Raw genomic sequence first — 26,098 nt, 5'->3', positions numbered from 1 at the left:
CAGCCAAGCTGGTATCTCTTGAGATGCAGATATACCCTCCATATCTTTTGTTAGATGTGGAGATTTTGTATTTTCTGTGGTGGATATTTTCTAGTGTTTTAATACTGACCGCATAGTACTCTGTCCTATCCTTTCTATTTAGCTAGAGTGGCCTCTTTTGCTAAATCCTGATTTCAGTCTGCGTATGTTATTTCCCTCTCCTCTCACAGTCAATATTTGTGGGGGGCTATCTATCCTTTGGGGATTTTCTCTGAGGCAAGATAGTTTTCCCTTTTCTATCTCTAGGGGTATTTAGTCCTCCGGCTGTGTCGAGATGTCTAGAGAGTGTTAGGTACATTCCACGGCTACTTCTAGTTGCGGTGTTAAGTTCAGGGTCTGCGGTCAGTACAGGTACCACCTTCTCCAGAGTACGTCTCATGCTGCTCCTAGGCCACCAGATCATAACACATCTCCTCTATATACCAATGTGTCATCTCCTCTTTTATATAGTATATACCTGTATGTCATCTCCTCCTATATATAGTATATACCTGTATGTTATCTCCTGTATATAGTATATACCTGTATGTCATCTCCCCTGTATATAGTATATACCTGCTGTATGTCATCTTCTCTATATACCAATGTGTCATCTTCTCTTTTATATAGTATATACCTGTATGTCATCTCCTCCTGTATATAGTATATATGTGTGTCATCTCCTCCTGTATATAGTATATACCTGTATGTCATCTCCTCCTGTATATAGTATATACCTGTATGTCATCTACTCCTATATATAGTATAGACCTGCATGTCATCTCCTCCTGTATATAGTATATACCTGTATGTCATCTCCTCCTGTATATAGCATATACCTGTGTTTCATCTCCTCCTGTATATAGTATATACCTGTATGTCATCTCCTCCTGTATATAGTATATACCTGTGTGTCATCTCCTCCTGTATATAGTATATACCTGTATGTCATCTCCCCTGTCTATAGTATGTACCTGTATGTCATCTCCTCCTGTATATAGTATATAGCTGTGTGTAAACTCCTCCTGTATGTAGTACATATCTGTGTGTTATCTGCTCCTGTATATAGTATATACCTGTGTGTCATCGCCTGTATATAGTATATACCTGTATGTCATCTCCTCCTGTATTTGGTATATACCTGTAAGTCATCTCCTCCTGTATATAGTATATACCTGTGTGTCATCTGCTCCTGTATATAGTATATACCTGTGTGTCATCTCCTCCTGTATATAGTATGTACCTGTATGTCATCTCCTCCTGTATATAGTATATACCTGTGTGTCATCTGCTCCTGTATATAGTATGTACCTGTATGTCATCTTCTCCTGTATTAGACCTTGTTCACACGTTATTTGGTCAGTATTTTTACCTCAGTATTTGTAAGCTAAATTGGCAGCCTGATAAATCCCCAGCCAACAGGAAGCCACCCCTGGCAGTATATATTAGCTCACACATACACATAATAGACAGGTCATGTGACTGACAGCTGCCGTATTTCCTATATGGTACATTTGTTGTTCTTGTAGTTTGTCTGCTTGTTAATCAGATTTTTATTTTTGAAGGATAATACCAGACTTGTGTGTGTTTTAGGGCGAGTTTCATGTGTCAAGTTGTGTGTGTTAGTTGCGTGTGGCGACATGCGTGTAGCGACTTTTTGTATGTCGAGTTGCATGTGACAGGTTAGTGTAGCAAATTGTGTATACATAGTTTTGATATATAGCATTGACTCAGGTTCCTCTCATTATGCAATATATTATTGAGTCGCTATTCACAATATGTAATTAGCATATAGATTAAGTGCATCCTAATACATTTTATAGAATGGTTGGAGAATATTTATATTATTACCATATCAGCTACATATCTACATCCATCCTTCCTTTGTTATAGACAGTAGGGTCTTGCGATCTCCAGTCTGACCACTGGCCAAGTACATGCTCTAATATGAAGACCGGATGTCAGTCTCTGATTTCCTATAAAATGAACAACAGAATTAAATTATCCCCTGTCAAATCCTTAATTACAGCACTCAGACCCCTTTTTTTCTCAGCTCTGTCTTCTTTGTCCCTCTTTACATGACGTACATCAAAAGACATCACGGAAGATTTATTAAAATTTTCTTGAAGGAAATCTGTCAGTAGGATAATTCCCTAATCCACATGTATGGGTATACAGGTGTCAGGACTCTGAACATTTTTTACCTTTTGTGCATTACTGCACTTTTCCAAGATGGCATCCTTGGTCTCATGTGCACTGTGTCTTCCTGCTATAAAACTCCACCCCAGCCTTCAGTCTGTGCTAGAGTATTCTGCCTTGCATCCAGCTCCTGACCTCTGATTACTCCCTGGCTATACACCTGCTCCTGTGAACCTGTGTGGTGATCCTGCTACTCTGCTCTGAGTTCCTGCTGCATACACAAGTTTCCAGTAATCCTCCTTCATCTGCTGCTCGTGTTTACTTCCACCTGCATTTGCTGGACATGTAAGCTGCTGCTTTGCATTAACCTGAGACTATTAACCAGACCTCCCTGGTTGAGCTAAGATATGATTTGAACTGCCTATAAGCATATCTATCTGTGTCTGGACTAAGACAAGGATTTATTCGTGTCAAATATCCTCAAGAATAACTGTGCTTCATAGACTTTCTGCTTGATTGCATTTTGCTCTGAAGTTTCCTATAGACTGCTAAGCTGCATTTATTATTTGCACCAAGTGTTGTGGACTTGAGTTTCTCTCTGCACCTGTTTGAATCACCGTGTGATAATATAGACTTTTACCACTTATAAAACTGTGTCCTGTAGTTGTCTTGTTCCACGCAAAGAGTCTCATGAGTTATCCCCTATAATTATTACAGGATACTCTAGCCTAAAAAAAAAGGAGACTGCTGGAACAATGACCAAAAAGGAAGAGAAAGAATGGATTAATAACGGCTTGCACACCACCAAATATAGAAAAGTAACAAACTTTATTAAACACCACAAAAAACATAAAAACACTTAAAATACCACAATCATGTGTAGAACACCCCTATATAAACATAATATGTCTGCCAGAGCAATATGAAAACAGGCTCCCATGCATAAATGTTATAAGTAACATGGCTCAGTAGATCCTAAATGGTAGAACAATGGAGTCCTGGTGAGATAAAGACCTCACTGGTGGGATAGAGTTAATCCCTTAGCCACCTATGCAGAGGTGCATGCAAGATGGTAATGCAGAAACATGTCATAAAATATAAAAAAGCATGCAGGATTAGCTGAAAGAACCACTCATGAGATGAAAAAACAGGGCTCCTGAGGAGTCAGTGACTAAAACATAATGACATGAATACTCAACTGAATCAGAACCCAGAGAGATAAAAGTAGTGAGAGTCGCAACTTTTCTTGGCTAAAATAGCCAGGCAGACCCACAAGCCATAAGTGGCCGGCATAGGAAGATGAAGGGGTGCTGGGAGAAAGACCCAAACTGGAACAATGACTGCAGAGAGCAGATTAGAGCAGGTGTTTTCCATAATTAGATCACTGCAGAAAGATGTGGGTGGAAGGTCTGCAAAAGAAGTTTGGAAGCTTTGAACTCAATCAACAAGTGTTTGGACAGACTTTGCAGGACTTGAGCAAACGCATGGCAGCCCAGGAAAACAAACTTGCTGGCATAGAGTCCCAGTATGGACGGGCTTTTCAGTACATAAGCACGCAAATAGCTGCACAAGTGACTTTACCCTCTGGGCAACCGCCACCAGCTAGCCCACCTAAGTTACCCCCATTCAGATTTAATGGTGATCGCCACAAATCTCGTGGCTTTGTGAATCAATGTATGCTATATTTTGATGTGCATACTGACCGTTTTCCTACTGATAGATCCAAAGTATTGTGTGTAATAATGCTACTGACCTCACGAGCGCTCGCCTGGGCGAATCCGATGATTGAGTCTCGTGACCCACGGTTAAATGACTTGGATGATTTCTTGGCCGCTATAGCATTAATGTTTGATGACCCTAATCGGTGCAACCGCTGAATCTGCTTTGTTGTCTTTACGCCAGGCTAAACGTTCTGTTATTGAGTATGCCACTGAATTCAGGAGATTGGCGGTAGATACCAATTGGGACAGTTTTGCACAATTGCCTATTTTTAAAAGGGGTCTGTCTAGTATTGTAAAAGATGAACTAGCCCGCTCTGAGTCACCACAAGAGCTAGAGACATTTATACAGCATTGTGTGCGCATAGACATTCGCCTTACTGAGCGTAGGCAGGAGAAATTTGCTGCATATAACCGTGTTTCTAACTTTTCCCTTCCTTCCAAAGAGCCTGCAGGTAAAACCTCTCAGGAGGTGGAGGAGGTGCCCATGCAAATTGATTCCGTTCAGAGGCGCGAGATCAATGAGCGCCGGGAGCATCGCCTTCGTGAAAGTCTATGTTTCTACTGCGGCCAGTCTGACCACTTCTTGATCAATTGTCCTAAGTGTCCTAGACGGCCTAACAAGGTGCTAGCAGCAATAGAGGAGTATGACAACTGTGATGATGAATCTGACATCTCTGAAAGTAGCCAGCCTTTAAATGCTGTATTCCATTCACTTTCTATGACTTCACCCCCCAAGGAGCTGAAGGAAAAGAACTCTCACTGTTCTCTCCCTATTAAGATCCTGTGTTCAGGACAGTGGATTTCCAGTGCAGCTATGATTGACTCTGGTGCAGGTGGCAATTTCATGGATATTGCATTTGCCAAGGAACATGGTATTAAAATTCAGCAAAGAGCCTCTCCAATTACCATGGAAACAGTGGATGGGTCACCTTTAATCTCTGGGCCTGTGGATCAGGAGACCGTACCCCTTGAAATTTTGTTGGAGCCTAATCATCAGGAGCAACGTTCTTTCTTGCTAATTTCTTCTCCTCATTTTCCTGTGATTTTAGGCATTCCTTGGTTGCGTTCTCAGAATCCAATTATCAACTGGGAGACCAAGGAGATTATCTTCCCAACAAGGAGCAACTCAGCGTTAACAGAAACTGTCCCTGAGTCCACGACTATGGAACCACATGTACAGGTATTTTCTTTACCTCCAGCTTATAAAGAGTTATCTCACATCTGTGACAAGAAGAATGCAGATCAGCTTCCTCCACACAGGCATTATGACTGCCCCATTGAGCTGCTTCCCGGGGCAGCCATTCCTTTTGATAACGTATACCCTTTGGTGGCACCTGAGCTTCAAGCCTTAAAAGAGTATATTGATGAAAATCTGGCCAAAGGCTTCATACGTCCTTCTTCCTCACCAGCAGGGGCACCTATCTTTTTTGTAAAGAAGAAGGATGGGACCCTGAGACCCTGTGTTGACTATCGGGAACTCAATAAGGTAACCGTACGAAACCGTTACCCTTTGCCTCTGATTCCCGAATTACTGGAAAGAGTCCGCCATGCTAAGGTGTTCTCTAAACTGGATCTTCGTGGGGCTTATAATTTGGTGCGTATTCGTCCAGGGGATGAGTGGAAGACAGCATTCAGATGCCGGTATGGACACTTTGAATCTCTTGTGATGCCCTTTGGGCTTTGTAACGCCCCTGCAACATCTCAACACCTTGCTAATGACATTTTCATCGATTTGTTGGACCAGTTTGTAGTGATCTATTTGGACGATATACTAATCTTTTCTGACTCTCTACAGGAACATGAAGAACATGTCAAAACTGTTTTAAGATGTCTGAAAGAGAACCATCTGTATATTAAGCCGGAGAAATGCGAGTTCCATCGTTCTGAGATACAGTTCTTAGGTTATATCATCTCTCCCCAGGGGCTGAACATGGAATCTGGTAAGATTCAGGCTATCTTTGACTGGCCGGTACCCAAGAACGTTAAGGAGGTCCAACGTTTTATTGGTTTTGCAAATTTCTACAGACGCTTCATTCGAAATTTTTCTGATATTGTCCGTCCCATTACTTCCTTGACAAAGAAGGAAAAGCCCTTTAAGTAGTCATCACAGGCTCAAGAAGCTTTTGATCGGCTTAAGATCTGTTTCACATCAGCACCATTGTTGATACACCCAGATCCAACACTTCCTTTCATTGTGGAGGTGGATGCTTCTGATAATGCTTTGGGGGCTATTCTCTCCCAAAGAACTGGAGAGAAGGGTCTGCTACATCCTTGTGCTTTCTTTTCCCATAGACTAACCTCAGCAGAGAAGAATTACGACGTGGGAGACAAGGAATTGCTGGCTACTATTGCGGCTTTCAAGGAATGGAGGCATCATCTGCAAGGAGCTGCACAACAGATCATAGTGCTAACTTACCATCGCAATCTAGAGTTCCTTAGATCTGCTAGATGTCTTTCTCCTCGTCAGGCTCGTTGGAACTTATTTTTAAATCAATTTAACTTTGTTATCTCGTACCGTCCAGGTTCTCGTAATGGGAAGGCTGATGCTTTATCCCGAATCCATGCTGCGGATTCTGTACCTGGAGCCCTGTCCAAGACCATTCTATCTGATGCCAATTTCATTGGAGTTATCCATGATCAGGACTTGTGGAAGGAGTGCAGGGAGGCCTATGAAGGTGATGTATTTCTGGCCAACCCACCTGTGGATATTAATCTTGTCTTTAAGGGTGGCATGTGGTTCAGAGATCGACGTATCTACGTCCCGGAGGTCGTCCGTCTGCAGATCCTCAAGTTTGTACATGACTCCAAGTTGGCTGGTCACAGGGGAATACAGAAGACACAAGAGTTCCTGAGCCGATTCTTCTGGTGGCCAACTTGCCTGAAGGATACCAAGGACTATGTTCTCTCTTGCAAGGTATGTGCTCGTTACAAGACTCCTCATGTGGCACCTACGGGTCTTCTACAACCATTACCTGTTCCGTCCCGCCCTTGGGGGTCTATATCAATGGACTTTATTTTGGAGCTGCCTACATCAGGGGCCATGAATACAATCATGGTGGTAGTTGATCGCCTGACTAAAGCTGCTCATTTTGTTCCATGCACCAGCCTCCTCTCAGCTAAAGATACAGTGAACTTGGTTATACAGAATGTCTTTCGGTTGCACGGGGTTCCGGATTAGATCATCTCTGACCGTGGAGTACGGTTCACTTCAAGATTCTGGAAGGGGTTTTGCTCTGCACTCAATATTAATGTCTGTCTCTCTTCTGCTTACCATCCCCAGACAAATGGTCAGACTGAGCGTACCAACCAGACGCTGGAACAATATCTAAGATGCTATGTCAGACATCTCCAGGATGATTGGTTGGAGTTGTTGCCGTTAGCTGAATTTTCATATATTAATTCTCAGAGCGCCTCCACTAAATTTACACCTTTCTTTGCCAATCTGGGTTATCATCCGTGTATTTTACCTAGGTCTCCAATTAATTCTCCGGTTCCGGCAGTGGAGGAAAGGCTGACTGTGATGAGACAAAATCTGGAGGTTCTGAAGGAATCCCTGACACAGCTCAAGAACGTTATAAGAGATCGGCTGATAGATTCCTTAAACCTGCACCCATGTTCAAGGTAGGAGATTCCGTGTGGTTAGCAACTAAGAAGCTGAAGTTAAACGTTCCTTCACAAAAACTTGGACAGAAATTCATTGGCCCTTTCAAGATCAACGGTATTGTGAGCTCTGTGGCCTGCCGGCTGAAGCTGCCTAGGACTATGAAGGTACACCCAGTTTTTCATGTATCTTTACTAAAGCCTGTATCTCCTAATACCTTCCAGGGACGTGTTGTGCCACCTCCGCAGCCTGTGGTGATTGATGGGCAAGAACAATTTGTGGTGGAGGAAATTATTGATTCCAGGATTCGCAGGAATCGGCTCCAATATCTGATAAGATGGCAGGGATATCCCCCTGAGGAAGACTCTTGGGAACCTGTGGAAAACATCAATTCATAACAGAAGATTTCTCGTTTTCATCAGAGATTCCCTGGGAAACCAGGTCCAGGATCGTCCTGAGGCTGCTTCTAAGGAGGGAGTAATGTCAGGACATTTTTTACCTTTTGTGCATTACTGCCCTTTTCCAAGATGGCGTCCTTGGTCTCATGTGCACTGTGTCTTCCTGATATAAAACTCCACCCCAGTCTTCAGTCTGTGCTATAGTATTCTGCCTTGCATCCTGCTCCTGACCTCTGATTACTCCATGGCTATACACCTGCTCATGTGAACCTATTTGGTGATCCTGCTACTCTGCTCTGAGTTCCTGATGCATACACAAGTTTCCAGTAATCCTCCTTCATCTGCTGCTCGTGTTTACTTCCACCTGCATTTGCTGGACATGTAAGCTGCTGCGGCTTTGCATTAACCTGAGACTATTAACCAGGCCTCCCTGGTTGAGCTAAGATATGATTTGAACTGCCTATAAGCATATCTATCTGTGTCTGGACTAAGACAAGGATTTATTCGTGTCAAGTATCCTCAAGAATAACTGTGCTTCATAGACTTTCTGCTTGATTGCATTTTGCTCTGAAGTTTCCTATAGACTGCTAAGCTGCATTTATTATTTGCACCAAGTGTTGTGGACTTGAGTTTCTCTCTGCACCTGTTTGAATCAGTTATAAAACTGTGTCCTGTAGTTGTCTTGTTCCACGCAAAGAGTCTCCTGAGTTATCCCCTATAATTATTTCAACAGGTCTTTGAAAAATGAAATACATCAACACCTTTTTGTTTTCTATATGTTACTGCATTCCTGGGAAATTAGCAGTTTAATTAATATGCAAATGATGTGTTAAATGTTTTGTGTATGACACTTTTCAAGCCCCTGCCTCACAATTTTGTTTTCCCATGATCCACCAGCCTCTTTACCTTGACTGATAGCTTATTGTCTGGGGGATGTCAGATCCAAGGCAAATCAGTTGGCTAACAATCAAGCTAAACAGTCTAATGCTATTAGGGAAAACAATCTCCAGAGGCAATAACTGCTTAAGTGCTGTGACATGCCACAAGCACTTAATGCCTTTTTTGCATGTGGTCTAAAACACTGATTTCTTGGGAATGCAGCGACAGATAAAAAATATAAAAGTATCAATGGATTTAGCTTTCAAAGATTTGCATGTCCATATATGCAGCTAGAAGGAATCTGTTAGTAGCATCTACCCTCCCAAGCAATCTATATGGGCATGTAAGTCATAGAAAGTTGAATAAAACAATACCTTGATATTTGCAATCTGATGTCTTTTTCCCTAGAAATCCACATTTAAATGAGCTGTTAGGATCTATGGCCCGGACAAAGATCTCCCTGAGAATCTGTCTCCAGAGCTTATTATACACTCACCGGCCACTTTATTAGGTACACCATGCTAGTAACGGGTTGGACCCCCTTTTGCCTTCAGAACTGCCTCAATTCTTCGTGGCATAGATTCAACAAGGTGCTGGAAGCATTCCTCAGAGATTTTGGTCCATATTGACATGATGGCATCACACAGTTGCCGCAGATTTGTCGGCTGCACATCCCAAAGATGCTCCATACAAGGCAGGATGGATCCATGCTTTCATGTTGTTTACGCCAAATTCTGACCCTACCATCCGAATGTCGCAGCAGAAATCGAGACTCATCAGACCAAGCAACGTTTTTCCAATCTTCTACTGTCCAATTTCGATGAGCTTGTACAAATTGTAGCCTCAGTTTCCTGTTCTTAGCTGAAAGGAGTGGTACCCGGTGTGGTCTTCTGCTGCTGTAGCCCATCTGCCTCAAAGTTCGACGCACTGTGCGTTCAGAGATGCTCTTAGGCCTACCTTGGTTGTAACGGGTGGCGATTTGAGTCACTGTTGCCTTTCTATCAGCTCGAACCAGTCTGCCCATTCTCCTCTGACCTCTGGCATCAACAAGGCATTTCCGCCCACAGAACTGCCGCTCACTGGATTTTTTTTCTTTTTCGGACCATTCTCTGTAAACCCTAGAGATGGTTGTGCGTGAAAATCCCAGTAGATCAGCAGTTTCTGAAATACTCAGACCAGCCCTTCTGGCACCAACAACCATGCCACGTTCAAAGGCACTCAAATCACCTTTCTTCCCCATACTGATGCTCGGTTTGAACTGCAGGAGATTGTCTTGACCATGTCTACATGCCTAAATGGACTGAGTTGCCGCCATGTGATTGGCTGATTAGAAATTAAGTGTTAACAAGAAGTTGGACAGGTGTACCTAATAAAGTGGCCAGTGAGTGTAGATGACAATGGAAAGTTATAAGTGAGCGTCTTGTAGATTAGGGGAACAGACTGTCAGTCATTACATGTCTCACACTGGTATCACCCCTATTCATTTAAAATAAGCCCTGGAGAAGGATTGTGATGGAGATCTTTGTCCGGCCCATAGATCTTATCAGCTCACTTACATATTACATCACATCATCATCAGATCTCAGATATCAAGGCATCATTATATTCAGCTTCCTATGACCTACATGCCCCTATAGATGGCTTAGGAGGGCTGATCCTACTGACAAATTCAATTTAAATCCTTAAGGACCAAGCCACTTTCTACTTTAATGATGAGGCCTAATTTTTTAAATCTGATCAGTGTCACTGTATGAGGTAATAACTTTGGAACGCTTCAAAAAATCCCAGAAATTCCTACTCTGTTTTTACATAGTAGGTAGTGATGAGGCATTAAATAAATACAGAAAATTAAATAAATTCTGTAAAAAGCAAATCAAGGCAGCAAAGATTGAGAGAGAGAGACTCATTGCCAGAGAGAGTAAAAATAATCCGAAAATATTCTTTAACTACCTAAATAGTAAAAAACTAAAAAATGATAGTGTTGGCCCCTAAAAAATAGTCTGGGTGAAATGGTGGATGAGGATGAGGAAAAAGCCAATATGCTAAATGACTTTTTTTCATCAGTATTTACAAAAGAAAATCCCATGGCAGACAATATGATCAGTGATAACAAAAATTCCCCATTAAGTATCACCTGCTTAACCCAGCAGGAAGTACGGTGGCGTCTAAAAATCACTAAAATTAACAAATCTCCGGGCCCAGATGGGATAACCCCCCGAGTACAGCAGGAATTAAGTACAGTCATTGATAGACCATTATTTTTAATCTTTAAAGACTCCATAATAAAATACAGCGAAAAAACGGAGTATACAAATCCCAAAGATCATAATAATCATCAGAGAAAAATCTTTATTTTTACAAAAATACTTATCAGTAAATAGTAAGTATTATCACCCATACAGGTAGGAGATACGGAAGGAACCTGTAAGGATTCTGGACTTTCCTGGTGTCTGTTCGCCCTGATCCAAGATGGAGTCTTGGATCTCGCCCTGTCATGGAACTTCCTGTCTGTCCTGATTATTTAAGTCCGGGTCTTGTGTTCACCTGTGCCTGAGTATTTTGTGCTGCTGGCTCCTGAGCATCTGCCTGTTTGCTGGTTAACTCCCTGCTTCTGCTGCTCACTACTCAGTGGTCTGCCTCACTCCATTCAGCTACCTCTCTCCTCTGGAACTGCTGCGACGGGCTGCGCACCAGTGGAAGGAGCTCCTTTGTCTATAACATTTTTCCCAGTGTTGTGCCTCTTTGCACAACCACACCAGGTGACCAAGATTCAAGCTGTGCGTTCTTCTCCAAGAAAGATCTACTCATCTACTACGCCTAGATAGCGCTCTCCCTCTTTCTCCCCTCGTCCTCTCTTTTCCAGGACATCATTCACATTACGCACCATCTGTGAACTATTGGACTCCTACTAACAAGTACTGTGCGCATGTGTGAGCAAGTTTTGCTGGACTTCATCATTTAAGTGCTGTGTGCATTTGCACTAATAACCTTATTGGACTTCCTCGTTTAAGTGTTTTGTTTGCTTCCACATCCATTCCTTGCTGGACTGGTTCACATTAGCGGTCGTGCCCCGCTAATCCGTTTGCTGTGATTTTCTATATAGAGCTGAGGACCTCGTTACTATTGCAGGAATATCTGTACTATGTTTCATTCACTATCCTGTTGGCTATTTTCTATAAAGAGCTGAGGACCTCGTTACTATTGCAGGAATATGTGTACTATGTTTTGTTCACTATCCTGTTGGCTATTTTCTATATAGAGCTGAGGACCTCGTTTCAATTGCAGAAATATCTGTTAGTTCTGTTTACTTTACTGTTTTTGAGTAAATACATCTTTTGCTGCAACTTTGCTCTCAGACTGGCTTTATCCCATGCTATCAGATTCCATAGTACCCATATAATTATCACAGAACCTTAAGGCAAGCTGGTTCAGGTGGGAAGAGCAAAATACATCCAGGGCAAGCAAACTATCAACAATTATACTATTCCAAGTATTGCCCACATAGCAAGGGAGGTTTCAATATAGTATAGGGGTGACAAAGGCGGTACCCCACATAGCACTCCTAGTCAATTAGTTATCTATGCATGCTTACACATAACGTGAACGGACGGCTCTCCCACTTGCCCCAGCAGCCCCCTGATGCACGTTTCGCTGTCAAGCTTTCTCAAAAAGGGGTTGACTCCATAATAACAGGGTCTGTACCACAGGACTGGCTTATAGCAAATGTGGTGCCAATATTTAAAAAGGGGAAAAAACTGAACTTGGAAATTATAGGCCAGTAAGCTTAACCTCTACTGTGGGTAAAATCCTGGAGGGCATTCTAAGGGATGCTATACTGAAGTATCTGAGGAGGATTAACCTCATAACCCAATGTCAGCACGGGTTTACTAGGGACCGATCATGTCAGACTAATTTGATCAGCTTCTATGAAGAGGTAAGTTCCGGACTGGACCAACTGAACCCAGTGGACTTAGTGTATATGGACTTTTCAAAAGCTTTTGATATGGTGCCACACAAAAGTTTGATACATAAAATGAGAATAATTGGGATAGGGGAAAATATGTGTAAGTGGGTTAAGAGCTGGCTCAGGGATAGGAAACAAAGGGTGGTTATTAATGGAGCACTCTCGGACAGGGTCGCAGTTAGCAGTGGGGTACCACAGGGGTCCGTATTGGGCCCTCTTCTTTTTAACATATTTATTAATGACTTTGTAGGGGGCATACAGAGCAGAATTTCAATATTTTTAGATGACACTAAACTCTGCAGAGTAATCAATACAGAGGAGGACAATGTTATATTACAGGATGATTTATGTAAACTAGAAGCTTGGGCTGATAAATGGCAAATGATCTTTAATGGGGATAAATGTAAGGTCATGCACTTGGGTAGAAGGAATAAGATGTATAACTATGTGCTTAATTCTAAAACTCTGGGCAAAACCGTCAATGAAAAAGACCTGTGTGTATGGGTGGATGACAAACTCATATTCAGTGGCCAGTGTCAGGCAGCTGCTACAAAGGCAAATAAAATAATGGGATGCATTAAAAGAGGCATAGATGCTCATGAGGAGAACATAATTTTACCTCTATACAAGTCACTAGTGCGACCATACTTAGAATACTGTGTACAGTTCTGGTCTCCGGTGTATAAGAAAGACATAGCTGAACTAGAGCGGGTGAAGAGAAGAGCAACCAAGATTATTAGAGGACTGGGGGGTCTGCAATACCAAGATAGGTTATTACACTTGGGGCTATTTAATTTGGTAAAATGAAGGCTAAGGGGTGATCTTATTTTAATGTATAAATATATGAGGGGACAGCACAAAGACCTTTCTGATGATCTTTTTAATCATAGACCTGAGACAGGGACAAGGGGGCATCCTCTACGTCTGTAGGAAAGAAGGTTTAAGCATAATAACAGAAGCAGATTCTTTACTGTAAGAGCAGTGAGACTATGGAACTCTCTGCCATATGATGCTGTAATGAGTGATTCATTACTTAAATTTAAGAAGGGACTGGATGCCTTTCTTGAAAAGTATAATGTTACAGAGTATATATATTAGATTCCATGATAGGGCGTTGATCCAGGGAACTAGTCTGATTGCTGTATGTGGAGTCGGGAAGGAATTTTTTTCCCCAATGTGGAGCTTTGCCACATGGTTTTTTTCCTTCCTCTGGATCAACATGTTAGGGCATGTTAGGTTAGGCTATGGGTTGAACTAGATGGACTTTAAGTCTTCCTTCAACCTTAATAATTATGTTACTATTATTATTTATTTTTATAGCGCCATTTATTCCATGGCGCTTTACATGTGAGGAGGGGTATACATAATAAAAACAAGTACAATAATCTTGAACAATAAAGTCACAGCTGGTACAGGAGGACAGAGGACCCTGCCCGCAAGGGCTCACAATCTACAAGGGATGGGTGAGGATACAGTAGGTGAGGATAGAGCTGGTCGTGCAGTGATTTGGTCGATCGGTGGTTTCTGCAGGTTGTAGGCTTGCTGGCTGGAAGAGGTAGGTCTTCAGGTTCTTTTTGAAGGTTTCGATGGTAGGTGAAGGTCTGATATGTTGTGGTAGAGAGTTCCAGAGTAGGGGTGAAGCGTGAGAAATCTTGTATGTGATTGTGGGAAGAGTAGATAGGAGGGGAGTAGAGAAGGAGATCATATGAGGATCGGAGGTTGCGTGCAGGAAAATACCGGGAGAAGAGGTCATAGATGTATGGAGGAGACAGGTTGGGGATGGCCTTGTATGTCGTGGTTAGGCTTTTTTACTGGAGTCTTTGGGTAATGGGGAGCCAGTGAAGGGATTAACAGAGGGGAGAGGCCGGGAAATAGCGGGGGGACAGGTGGATTAGTCGGGCAGCTGAGTTTAGAATAGATTGGAGGGGTGCGAGAGTGTTAGAGGGGAGGCCACAGAGCAGGAGGTTACAGTAGTCAAGGCGGGAGATGATGAGGGCATGGACTAGGGTTTTTGCAGATTCTTGGTTTAGGAATGTACGGATCCATGAAAATTTTTAAGTTGAACACGGCAGAAAATGGAAAGGGCTTGGATATGCGGTTTGAAGGAGAGATTAGTGTCAAGGATTACCCCGAGGCAGCAAGCTTGTGGGACTGGGGAGAGTGAGCAGCCGTTTACTGTAATGGATAGGTTTGTTGGGGGGGTCACGTGAGATGGGGGAAAGACAATGAATTCTGTTTTGTCCATGTTAAGTTTTAGAAATCTAGCAGAGATGAAGGATAAAATAGCGGATAGACATTGAGGGATTCTGGTTAGTAGGGTGGTGATATCTGGTCCAGAGATGCAGATCTGTGTGTCATCAGCATAGAGATGATACTGAAAACCGTGAGATTCTATGAGCTGTCCCAGGCCAAAAGTGTAAATGGAGAAGAGCAGGGGCCCTAGAACTGAACCTTGCAGGACTCCGACAGATAGGGGGCGAGGTGAGGAGGTGGTGTGTGAATGGGAGATGCTGAGTGTTCGGTCAGTTAGGTATGACGAGATCCAGGATAGTGCCAAGTATGTGATGCCAAGGGATGAGAGGGTCTGTAGTAATAGGGAATGGTCCACTGTGTCAAAGGCAGAGGACAGGTCCAGAAGGAGGAGGATAGAGTAGTGTCGCTTGCTCTTGGCGGTTAATAGGTCATTGTGACCTTAGTTAGAGCTGTTTCAGTGGAGTCGTGTGACCGGAAGCCTGATTGTAAGCTGTTGAAGAAGGAGCAGGAAGATAGATGGGAGGACAGTTCAAGATGGACGTGTTGTTCCAGTAGTTTTGAGGCATAGGGGAGAAGTGATATAGGGTGATAGCTAGATACAGAGAATGGTTCAAGAGAGGGCTTTTTGAGGATAAGTGTGATTGAGGCATGTTTAAAGCTTGAGGGGAAAACACCAGTTGTTAGTGATAGGTTGAAGAGATGGGTTAGAGTTGGGATGAACACTGTGCCAAGGTTTGGGATGAAGTGGGAAGGGATCGGGTCAAGTGCACAGGTCGTCAGATGTGAGTTACTATGTTACATAACATATTGTACTTCTTGATGGTGGTAAAGTTTGGTCAATATGATTTGTGTTTATTTATGAAAATGTCAAAAATGTGGTGAAAATTTCAAAATTTCTAAGCTTTGATTTTTTTATGCTCTTAAACCAGAGAGTTATCCTATTTTTCAGATTACAAGAAGCACTTTTTTCCCCAAATTTTTTGTGAAAAAAGGGAATGCATCTTATAATGCAGATATATCTTACCGGCCGCAGGCTGGGATGAGGGGGCGTTCAGATGTGCAGTGCAGCACACCGCTGCGGGTGTCTGGTGATCAGGTTGTCCGTTGCTGCGGGGGGCTCTGACAGGGGCTCAGCGCCCCCACAGTGACTTGGTTTCCTATGCGGGGGACTGGAAAATGGCTGCAGGCCAGGGGCGGCACATGCACAGATAAAGATCTCAGCACCAAGATCTCGGGAGATGAGATCTCAGTGCTGCACCAGACACCTGTAGCACCGGACACTCGCAGCGTGGCTCCGCACCGCAAATCCGAACACCCCCTCATCCCAGCATGCGTCCTGCAGCAACGCTCCACTCTTGCCTCGTCTAGCGGTGACCTTGGGACCCCACTTCACAGCAGCCACCAACCCTGGTATGCAATAAGATGCATGGATTATAAGAAGCACCACCAATTCATTAAAAAAAATTTTTTTCCTGTTTTTCTCCTCAACATTTGGGGTGCATCTTATAATCCGGTGCATCTTATAATCCGCAAAATACGGTATATCACACAAAATAGTTTTTTTGTTAGGTAGCTAGAAGGGTTAAAGTGATCAGCAATTTCACATTTTTCCAACAAAACTTACAAATCCATTCTGTCTCTGAGCTCCTTGGCCAGTTCCTTTGACCTCATGATTCTCATTTGGTCTGACATGCACTGTGTGAGCTGTGAGGTCTTATATAGACAGATGTGCACCTTTCCAAATCAAGTCCTATCAGTTTAATTAAATACAGCTGTATCTTAGATCCTGTAGCTGTTGGCCCTATGCTCAGTTGCCCCAAGGCTTTTTCTCTAGATGAGCCTATACACAAGAATGTTTGGGTAAGCCATGTTTTCATGTGCTCTTCAAACTGCTCAATCCTTTTTTCCCCCAACATCAGTTGAAAGGAAGAATCACATGGCCTTTATTAACATCAAATTGTTGGCTGATTCAGCTTAAACAGGCAGATTTGGACAACTTTAATTTACGCTGTATAGGAGCCTTTAGCATAAACGCCCATGCATCAGATTACTTGCAGACAATTCTGTTAATATTTTATTCATCTCAATGCTGCTTGCAGAACTCCATACACCTGTACATGTTTAGCATAGTTTCTCAATTCCAAATTTTTGTAAACAAACTTGCTATTTGTGAATGTAGAATAACATTTTACCAGATGGGAGATTTTCCGCAATGAAAATATAATTAATTAAAAACTGTAGCTTAACCTGATTCAGTAACCAAATAGTGCCATATAGGGCCCAAAGTACTGGTGTACAGGGCCGTCTTATCTTGTGCACATAATATAGCAATTCAATAATCAAATAGTGTTGTAATAAATTACTCCAAAAATATACAGTAATGAATGTTCACATGTATCTACAATTGTCTTGAAGTTCCTAGACTGGCAGATTTTACAGCTTGGTATTTTTGTCCTCTTTACTTTATTGATTTATTTGTCCTATCAGGATAGCACACTTTGAAACACAATTGGAAACAGGGACGTAGCAACCGGGCCTGTGCGGGAGGGTGGTCAGCTGAGCTAAGCACTAATTTTACCTGGATGTGCGTCCTCAAACGCACATTCAGCTGAAATGTATTGCAGCTGAGAAACCCACCAGCTCCCTGCACTGCAATACTTGCTGCTGGCTAATCAGAGGCAGGCAACAGTTGTCGGCTTACCCATGATGGGGGGTGCAAAGCACTGACGTGATCGGGCATTACTACTGGAAGGGGCCCAGGATCTGTGGCATTATTACTGGAAGGGGTCAGGATGGGATGTTATTACTGGTAGTTGCCCAGGATGGAGGACATTTCTATAGGAAGAGGCCCACAATGGGGGACATAATTAAAGGGCCTAAGTCAGGAGACATTATTACATGATGGCATACATTATAGCAGGAACGGGTCCAGAATGAGGGAAGCTGTTATTTCATGGGGCAAAGGATGGTGGGGGGGCATTGTTACTAGAAGGGCCCAGTATGGGGGGCATTATTACTGGAAAGGGCCAGGATGGGAGACAACATTACTGGAAGGGACCCAGGATGAGGGATTTTATTACATGGGGAGAGTACATGTCTACTGTTATAGAATATAGAATGCTATAAGATCCCATACATCTGCCCAACATACAGGTGGGGGTCCAGGTCCAAATTTAGCATCAGAGCCTATCAAACTCTAGTTGCACCACTGGCTGGAAATATGATTTAAATAATTCTTCAAAATGAAACAGGAGACATTTACGCACTGTGTGGCATGCATACTTCCTCTGTGGCCTGCAAATTGACCAGAGTTCTTCATCCTTTTACCTTCTGCACAGTTATGTGGACTTAACTGAAGGCAAATGCTATGACTAGTAGAATGACTAGTCTGTAGAAAGGAAGAAGTCTTTCAATACACAGGAACTATGGTCAGTCAGTGCAAGGGTTGAGGCAAGAATTTTGTCGTGGGTTGTAGACCAGAAGACATCATGATGAGCCACAGGCAAGATGAAAAGTTCAAGAACACGAGTCAGCTTGATACCAAATAGAACAGAAGCAATAGACCTTTGCAGAATCAGAAAGCAAAAGAACCTGCAGTAAGTACTCTGTCAAAAAGTGATGGAGATAGGGTCCATGAGAATTCTAGGGTATATTAGCCTTGGCTGGTGTCAAGGATGATTAGCTAACTCTGGTTCTTTAAGAGACTGAAGCCTGATGCTGGAGCAGCACTGCAGCCAGTAAGAAAATGCTGGACATCAAGAGACATGAGCTGGCAGATTGTGACATCCATTGTGACAGTTGTTCTCCCATACTTGCTTTAACAATCTGCTTGTTTCCAGCACCTCACACAGGGCTACATCACTACTGGTAAATCAAGCACACCGCAAGAGCATGAGCATTTGTGTTTCTCGTTCATTATGATTGGATGCTTATTTCTATCTTTGTGGGGCTCATAAAAGTGACAAGTGATTTCTACGGCAAATGCATAAAGTGAACTGTGAATTAAGTGTTGAATTACTTTTACGATTACACGCTTAGTTTTGAATTGCGTGGATGTGTATAAAGTGAGTATACAGTATAGTCATTGGAAACGCTGTGTACATTAGACTGCACTTCTCTGCTGCAGATATCATGCATGTCAATTTTAATATCATTAATAAATGAAAGTGTTATTAGAAATGTTTGCATATTTATTAAAAAAGAAAAACTGAAATATCACATGGTCATAAGTATTCTGACGCTTTGCCCAGACACTCATATTTAAGTCACATGCTGTCCATTTCCTTGTGGTCCTCCTTGAGATGGTTCTACTTCTTCATTGGAGTCAAGCTGTGTTTAATTAAACTGATAGGACTTGATTTGGAAAGGCACACACCTGTCTATATAAGACCTCACAGCTCACAGTGCATGTCAGACCAAATGAGAATCATGAGGTCAAAGGAACTGGCCAAGGAGCTCAGAGACAGAATTGTGGCAAGGCACAGATCTGGCCAATATGACAAAAGAATTTCTGTTGTACTCTAAGTTCCTAAGAGCAAAATGGCCTCCATAATCCTTAAATGGAAGATGTATGGGACCACCAGAAGTCTTCCTAGACCTGGCCATCCAAATGTGGGTGAAGAGCCTTTGTGAGATATGTAAAGAAGAACCGCAAGATCACTGTGGCTGAGCTCCAGAGATGTAGTAGGGAGATAGGAGAAAGTTTCAAAAGTCAACTATCACTGCAGCCCTCCACCTGTCGGGCCTTTGTGGCAGAGTGGCCCAATGAAAGCCTCTTCTCAAAGCAAGACATATGAAAGACCTGCAGGCTGGGTCCGGAACTGAAAGGGCTGCATCCTCTGTTCCTGGGGGAAGCTTTAAGGAGATGGAACTTCCTCTGCAGCTGAGGGGAAGCACTTGCAAGATGGAGCTTCCTGCTGACAGAAGGGGGCAGAGAGAGCCGTTGAAGAGCATGCAGCATTGGAGACAAAAAAGGAAAAAGCATGCGAAGGCAGTCAGTCAGACTCTGGCGCATAGGAGAGCAGTGAGAGGCATGCTGAGCTTCCCCTTCCCCCACCCGAGAGTACCAGGCCTGTGACAGGCCATGCTGCTGCCGTCCAGGAGGAAAGGAGCTGTAGTGCTGGGAGGATTAGTGTGCCAACGGAGCCGTGCAGAACTATGTGCACAGAGCAGAGCCAGGGCAGGAAAGTCGTGTGGTGAATCTGGTGCAGTGTCTACTGACAGGGCAGAGCGTGCCGTGCATATAGCCCAACCCGACAGTACTCCTTCACATAGGCCCACTGCTGATGTACTACTAGGTGACAGACTCCCTCCATCCTCCGCGGCTGGAGGAAACACAGACTTGACATCGGGAACTGTATCAGGTGTGCAACGCTTAGAGAGGCAGGTGACTAGGCCCGAGCCTGGTCACTCAGGACCAGTGTACGCTGCGGAGTGAAGCCTCACTCCAGCGGTCTCATATGTTGGACTTAGTACCGTGTCAGACACTCGTGGGCACGGGAAAGTGACTGCCTCCAGAAAGACATCATGTGCTGCTGCTTTTGGTGCCATCATTGGATCCCTGCTCACCACAGATGTCCTTAAAACATCACGTGCTGCTGTTGTCAGTGCCACTATTGGATTCCCGCCTGTCAGAGACTCCGTCAAGACGACCCGCGCCACTGTTGCAGGTGCCACTGTTGGAACCTTGAACCTCTTCAAATCAGAAGTCTACAATCTGATAAGTTTAACCTCTTTATTACTGAACTTTCATATGTCCCTATCCTACCCTGCCATCCTCCCAGTTCTGCCCCATTTCTTACCTTCACCCTTCAACCCCTTACTCCCTGCGAGGAGTATTATTCTTTGTTAAATAAATACCTTAACTCTTGGTCTGCCTCCTGTCCTTGGTGGCATCCTGCGTTTCTGCAGATTATTACACATGGTGGTGGCTGCATCATGCTATGGTGGTGTTTTTTAGCTGCAGGAACAGGACGACTGGTTGTCATTGAAGAAAACATGAATGTGGCAAAGTACAGAGATATCCTGGATGAAAACCTCTTCCAGAATGCTCTGGACCTCAGACTTGGCCGAAGGTTCACCTTCCAACAAGACAATGACCCTAAGCACACAGCTAAGATAACAAAGGAGTGGCTTCAGAACAACTCTGTGACCATTCTTGACTGGCCCAGCCAGAGCCCTGACCTAAACCCAATTGAGCATCTCTGGAGAGACCTGAAAATGGCTGTCTACCAATGTTCACCATCCAACCTGAAGGAACTGGAGAGGATCTGCAAGGAAGAATGGCAGAGGATCCCCAAATCCAGGTGTGAAAATCTTGTTTCAGCATTCCCAAGAAGAATCATGACTGTACTAGCTCAAAGGGTGCTTCTATTCAATACTGAACAAAGAGTCTGAATACTTATGACCATGTGATATTTCAGTTTTTCTTTTTTAATAAATTTGCAGAAATTTCTACATTTCTGTTTTTTCAGTCAAGATGGGGTGCAGAGTGTACATTAATCAGAAAAAAAAGTGATTTTTTTTTTTTTTTTGGGGGGGAAATTTTCAAAATGGCTGCAATGAAACAAAGAGTGAAAAATGTAAAGGGGTCTGAATACTTCCCGTACACACTGTATATATGCTGAGCTTCTGGGCATGCACAAAGTGATTGCCATCCTGGATATGGTCTAACTGCTGATTCCTATATTTTCTATTTGTTCCATTTATTTAAATTCTGATACATTCAGCTTGTACACTGACTCCTGAGGAAGCCACATAGTGTTGTAACACGTGTTGGGCACTCATGCCCTGCTCTTCTTTGCCAGTCATTTTCAAATTGAGGTTCTTGCTGTACCATGGCGTTTAGAGATGTTGGATTTCTCTTTGTGACACTATTATGTGTCTTGCAGATATGTCCACTAGTTCTGCTAGTTTTTTCGTGGCTCTTATTTGGTTTTTAAGGCTGCATAAAATATTACTGTCGTTAGTGTATTGTTATAAAAATGCCTTAAAACATTCTCTCTCATTATTCTGGCATTTGGCAAATATTAATAACTAGATGGTGGCCCGATTCTAATGCATCGGGTATTCTAAAATATGTATGTAGTTTATTTATGAAGATTTCAGAATAATGCAATGAATATACAGGATTCGGACAGCCGGGCGTGACCAATTAGCGAAGCCTGGTTCAAATCCTGTGGCAATTCGCGGCCAGACTGCGCCTGTCGCTGATTGTTCATGGCCGGCCGCGAGCAATCAGTGAAGCCAGGGCCAGCTGCAGGTTTTTGAGGGCCCTGGGTGAAAGAGTCTCACAGCTCACATAGCATATAACATAGCCCACGTAGTATATAGCACAGCCATGTAGTATATAGCACAGCCATGTAGTATATAACACAGCCACGTAGTATATAACACAGCCATGTAGTATATAGCACAGCCACGTAGTATATAGCAGCCACATAGTATATAGCAGCCACATAGTATATAGCACAGCCACGTAGCATATAGCACACGCACGTAGTATATCGCACAGCCCACACAGTATATAACACAGCCACATAGTATATAGCACAGCCAAGTAGTATATTGCACAGCCACATAGTATAAAATAACCAGTGATGATGTAGCAGTCTCGCGAGACTGCTACGTCATCACGGATCGTTGCCGCAATGCATTCTTGGGACCGGAGCGTCGCGAGGAGCGGGAAAGGCTACCGCGAATGCCAGAAGGTGAGAATATAATGATTTTTTTAATTATTAACATTATATGTTTTCATTATTGATGCTGCATAGTGTTGTGAACTCTGTTTCCGGGCTCCCTCCTGTGGTCATGAGTGGTACTGTGTGAGTTCTTTCTTTGGGCTCCTCCTGGTGGCTCTTTTTGTTATTTTGCAGGTTTCTGGCAGGATCAGCTGTCTCGTCATCTGCTAGTTAGGTTTCCTATTTAATCCACCTGGTCCTTCATTCCTTGCCTGTTGCCGTTGTATTCAGTGCTCTTCTGATTGCTCCTGTCTACATCCGTTATCAGTCTCTCCAAGAGATGCTAAGTTCTGTTTGCTTATTTTTGCTCATCTGTGTTCAAGATGTTTCCTAGTATATGATGAGTTTTTGTCCAGCTTGCTAATATGTGATTTCCCTGCTTGCTGGTGCTCTGGGGTGCTGAGTTGCTCCCCCCACATCGTTAGTTGGTGTGGGGGTTCTCGCATTCTCTGCGTGGATATTTTTGCATAGGGTTTTTTACTGACCGCACAGATCCCTTGCTATTTTCTGCTATCTAGCGTTAGCGGGCCTCATTTGCTTAACCTATTTCATCTCTGCGTTTGTCTTTTCCTCTTAACTCACCGTTATTATTTGTGGGGGGCATCTATATCTCTGGGGGATTTCTCTGAGGCAAGTGAGGTCTTTACTTTCTCTTTAGGGGTAGTCAGTTTCTCAGGCCGTGAAGAGACGTCTAGGATTTCAGGAAACGTTCCACGGCTGCCTATAGTGTGTGCGGTTAGGATCACGTTTGCAGTTAGTCCAGTTACCACATCCCCAGAGCTCGTCCTATTATTTTCTACTTAGCTGGTTAGATTTGTGATCCTAAGCCACTAGGATCATAACAGTGCAACAGGCCTTGCTGGCTCTCTCTCAGGGTCAGGATGAAGCTGAGGTGTATTGTCAAAAATTTCGGAAATGGTCGGTGCTTACTCAATGGAATGAGTGTGCCCTGGCTGCAAATTTCAGAGAAGGTCTTTCTGAAGCCATTAAGAATGTTATGGTGGGGTTCCCCACGCCTGCGAGTCTGAATGAGTCAATGGCTTTGGCCATTCAGATTGATCGGCGTTTGCGGGAGCGCAAACCTGCGCACCATCTGGCGGTGTTTTCTGAACAGAAACCTGAGTCTATGCAATGTGATAGGATTCTGACCAGAATTGAACGGCAAAATCATAGACGTCAGAATGGGTTGTGCTTTTACTGTGGTGATTCAGCTCATGTTATCTCAGCATGCTCTAAGCGCACAAAAAACTTTGCTAGATCTGTCACCATTGGTACTGTACAGCCTAAATTCATTTTGTCTGTTACTTTGATTTGCTCTCTGTCATCCTACTCAGTTATGGCTTTTGTAGATTCAGGTGCCGCCCTGAATCTGATGGATTTGTCATTTGCCAAGCGCTGTGGTTTTATCCTTGAGCCATTACAGTTCCCTATTCCATTGAAGGGAATTGATGCTACACCATTGGCCAAGAATAAACCTCAATACTGGACTCAAGTGACCATGTGTATGACTCCTGCACATCAGGAGGTGATTCGCTTTCTTGTGTTATGTAATTTGTATGACGTTGTCGTGTTGGGTCTGCCATGGTTGCAGGCTCATAATCCAGTCCTGGATTGGAAAGCTATGTCTGTGTTGAGTTGGGGTTGCCAGGGAATTCATGGCGATGCTCCCTTGGTATCAATTGCTTCCTCTACTCCTTCTGAAGTCCCTGAGTTTTTGTCGGACTACCAGGATGTATTTGATGAGCCCAAATCCAGTGCCCTACCTCCTCATAGGGATTGTGATTGTGCTATAAATTTGATTCCTGGTAGTAAGTTCCCTAAGGGACGACTGTTTAATTTGTCTGTACCAGAGCATGCCGCTATGCGGAGCTATGTAAAGGAGTCTTTGGAGAAGGGACATATTCGCCCCTCCTCGTCCCCTCTTGGTGCGGGATTCTTTTTTGTGGCCAAGAAGGATGGTTCGTTGAGACCCTGTATAGATTATCGCCTTCTAAATAAAATCACGGTCAAATTCCAGTATCCCTTGCCATTGTTGTCTGATCTGTTTGCTCGGATTAGGGGGTCTAGTTGGTTCACCAAGATAGATCTTCGCGGTGCGTATAATCTTGTGCGTATAAAACAGGGTGATGAATGGAAAACAGCATTTAATACGCCCGAAGGCCATTTTGAGTACTTGGTGATGCCTTTTGGACTTTCTAATGCCCCTTCTGTGTTTCAGTCCTTCATGCATGATATCTTCCGAGAATATCTGGATAAATTTATGATTGTGTATCTGGATGATATTTTGGTCTTTTCAGATGATTGGGAATCCCATGTGAAGCAGGTCAGGATGGTATTTCAGGTCCTGCGTGCCAATGCCTTGTTTGTGAAGGGTTCCAAATGTCTCTTCAGAGTCCAGAAAGTTTCCTTTTTGGGCTTTATTTTTTCTCCTTCTTCTATTGAGATGGACCCAGTCAAGGTCCAGGCTATTCATGATTGGACTCAACCTACATCGGTTAAGAGTCTTCAGAAGTTCTTGGGTTTCGCTAATTTTTACCGTCGCTTCATTGCTAATTTTTCTGGTGTGGTTAAACCTTTGACTGATTTGACCAAGAAGGGTTCTGATGTGACTAACTGGTCTCCTGCGGCCGTTGAGGCCTTTCAGGAGCTGAAGCGCCAGTTTTCTTCGGCTCCAGTTTTATGTCAGCCAGATGTCTCTCTTCCCTTCCAGGTCGAGGTTGATGCTTCTGAAATTGGAGCAGGGGCTGTTTTGTCACAGAGAAGCTCTGATTGCTCTGTGATGAAGCCATGTGCCTTCTTTTCAAGAAAATTTTCGCCGGCTGAACGAAATTATGATGTTGGTAATCGGGAGTTGTTGGCAATGAAGTGGGCATTTGAGGAGTGGCGACACTGGCTAGAGGGAGCTAAGCATCGTGTGGTGGTCTTGACTGATCATAAAAATTTGATTTATCTTGAGTCGGCCAAGCGATTGAATCCTAGACAGGCTCGTTGGTCGTTGTTTTTCTCACGTTTCGATTTCGTGGTCTCGTACCTTCCTGGTTCGAAGAACGTGAAGGCTGATGCTCTTTCTAGGAGTTTTGTGCCTGACTCCCCTGGAGTTTCTGAGCCGGTTGGTATCCTCAAAGAGGGGGTAATTTTGTCTGCCATTTCCCCAGATTTGCAACGGGTGTTTCAGGAATTTCAGGTGGATAGACCTGACCGTTGTCCATCAGAGAGACTGTTTGTCCCAGATAGATGGACCAGCAGAGTTATTTCCGAGGTCCATTCTTCAGTGTTGGCGGGTCATCCTGGGATTTTTGGTACCAGAGATTTGGTTTCTAGATCCTTCTGGTGGCCTTCCTTGTCGCGGGATGTGCGTTCCTTTGTGCAGTCCTGTGGGATTTGTG

Source organism: Ranitomeya variabilis, chromosome 4, assembly GCF_051348905.1.
Source record: "Ranitomeya variabilis isolate aRanVar5 chromosome 4, aRanVar5.hap1, whole genome shotgun sequence".
NCBI classification, from domain to species: Eukaryota; Metazoa; Chordata; class Amphibia; order Anura; family Dendrobatidae; genus Ranitomeya; species Ranitomeya variabilis.
This window is presented reverse-complemented; position numbering follows the sequence as displayed.